Source organism: Lutra lutra, chromosome 3 (genome assembly GCF_902655055.1).
Source record: "Lutra lutra chromosome 3, mLutLut1.2, whole genome shotgun sequence".
Classification (NCBI taxonomy): Eukaryota; Metazoa; Chordata; class Mammalia; order Carnivora; family Mustelidae; genus Lutra; species Lutra lutra.
Window position 1 is genome coordinate 176,873,591 of NC_062280.1, and position 2,604 is coordinate 176,876,194.

Sequence of the window (2,604 nt, forward strand, 5' to 3'; positions counted from 1 at the left end):
TTTTCTGGCTATAGGAGTCCACTAAGTAGAAGATATTTAACAATATTCATTATTTAACTATTAGTCAGATACAATTTCACAATTGAAACTGATGTGTGTAAAGTTCCAAATTTATTTTTCTAAAAAACAAACTTAAAATATCATCTCATGTTCTATCTTCTGGCTTCCGTAACATAATTTAATCACTTGAGGTAATGTCAATGAATTGAATAAATTTTCATTCAAATGTGGTTTTAGCCTACTAAATATAGGGTTATATCTGTCTTCTACATATTATTTCCCCATGACTTCTAAATCCCAGGTGACATAGTATCTTATGTAGCATCCAGATTTTGGTGGGGAATAGGTAGTAGGAACTTACTTGGTCTATTCATCTGCAAGTGTTTTCAGAAACACACTTTACTTCATCTTGTTATTCATCATAAGCTTCTCCCTTTATTGCATCTGATGAGAAGTGCTTAGACCCATGAACCTTCTAGTCACCTAGGTAATTTAGATTATTTCAAGCACCAAATATTCAAGTTCACTTGCTCTTTATCAGATAGTTCTTGACAAATATTCAGATAAATGCAAATTGAAATTTTCTCCAAAATTCTTTTTGGGTTGGTCCTAAGACACTTAGTTGGGGAGTGTTACTTAAGCCTTTTACCAACATGCTGATTCTTGTCACCATTTCTGCATTAAAGCTAGTTTAACATTCTCATATAGTGAATTTCTTTATGGATTTCATTGAGCTTAACCCCATCAGAAAGGCACATGTTATAGGTAATCTTTAACAAGAGTCCAGGGACAAGGAGGTAAAGTTCTTCTCTGTTCTTGTTCCTATTTCTTTGCTATGGCAACATATTAAGCTCAGGGTCCTTCAAAGCTAAGTCCTTGGTTCTTTAAAATAGGAGACTCTTGAAAGTGTTTTTTTTTTTTTTTTTTTTAAGTGGTAAGGACAGGTTTTAATCAGTAATATATTGTTGCCTTACAGAAGGAGGACTTTCATTTTGAGGTTATTGTTCCTGCCTTAAATGTAAAAATCTAATTTGAAACACAAAGCTTATTTCCTGTTGTCTCTAAATTCATTTGATCCTTCTTTTACCTTGTATTTTTGAAATCAGTGAATGTTGCTTAACTATTTGCAGGAAGATGGAGGGAGGGATAGATATTTGGTTTATAGGTCTAAATTTTATTTATTTTTCATAGTTGAAATATTTTAATTTTATGTACAATGAGTTAACATTAAGGTAGGTATATTGGATCTGCAGTTGAGGCATATATCTTGGATGACGCATTCAAGGAAATTCACCTAATCCACCTTAATGATGCCTATATCTTTCCCATACTGACAGAAACACTGGAGACACATACTGAAGCACATTTTTCTGGGCCAGACTGTGCCGGTTTGAGCAGATGTGGCAACCATGAGAACCCTGGCCAGATTTCCTCAGATGGCTCCAGTAGAGTTTCTGGTGACCCATCTTGCTCTCTCAGATGCAATGAGGCAAAAAGTGGTCCAAATTTATTATAGCATATTTCTATTTGGACAAATTTTCTAATTTTTTTCAACTTAGTATAACACATATGCAGAGAATCAGCATACCCACAGTTACACCAAAAGCTGCCTGCATACTCAAAGTCAACTACTATTATGATTTCTAAAAGATTAACTCAGAGTGCTTTTGCTTATGTTTTAAATTTATATAAATTAATTATATTGTATGTAGTCCTTTAGATTTTGCTTCTGTTACTCAGCACTACTTTTATAAGACTTATGCATGTTGTTGACTATAGCTCTACCTATGCCATCTTAATTTCTATATGTTATTCCATTGAGTAAATATATTCCAATTAATTGGAAATCATGGAATGATATTTTAATTTTCCAGTTTAAAATGTTGACAAATAATATTGCTACCAATATTGTTTTTTGCATCTTTTGGTACACATGTGCGTACAATTTGGTTTAGAAATTGTTTTCAAGGGGTGCTGGGTGGCTCAGTTGGTTAAGTGTTTACCTTTGGTTCAGGTCATGATCCTGGGGTCCTGGGATCAAGCCCTGCATCAGGCTCCCTGCTCAGCAAGGAGCCTGCTTCTCCTCCTCACTCTGCCTGCTGCTCCCCTGCTTGTTATCTATCTCTCTCTCACTGGCAAATAAGTAATAAAATCTTTAAAAAGTTGTTTTCAAGATCACTAGAAAATATTTTCCAAAGGGGGTATACAAATTGAAATGTGTGAGCACTACATCCTTGCCAATGATTGGTATTGTTAGGAGTTTGGTTTGTTTGTTTGTTTGTTTGTTTGTTTTTTTAGAGTCATCATTAGAAGGAAACTTCTACAAACTGATACAAGGTAACTATGAAAAACCTACAGCTAATATTACATTTAATGGTAAAGGACTAGCAATTTTCCACCTAAAAACAGGGAATAGGCAAGGATGTCCATCTACTATTTCTCCTCAATATTTTACTGAAAGTTTTAGCCACTATAAAACAGATAAATGAAATAAAAGGTATTATGATCTACTGGGGGAAGGAGTAGAACTATTTTATTTGGAGAAGATAATTTTCTATATGAAAAATGCTACAGAATTTACCAAAAAGAAAAGCTACTAGAACC

The 2,604-nt window shown here is 33.8% G+C and overlaps 1 pseudogene; it reads right to left on the minus strand.

Annotated features, from left to right (window-relative positions):
• Nucleotides 1–1,294: 1,294 nt before the first annotated feature.
• LOC125096107 (40S ribosomal protein S29-like) lies at nt 1,295–1,471 on the minus strand (annotated as a pseudogene).
• Between the last annotated feature and the right edge of the window lie 1,133 nt (nt 1,472–2,604).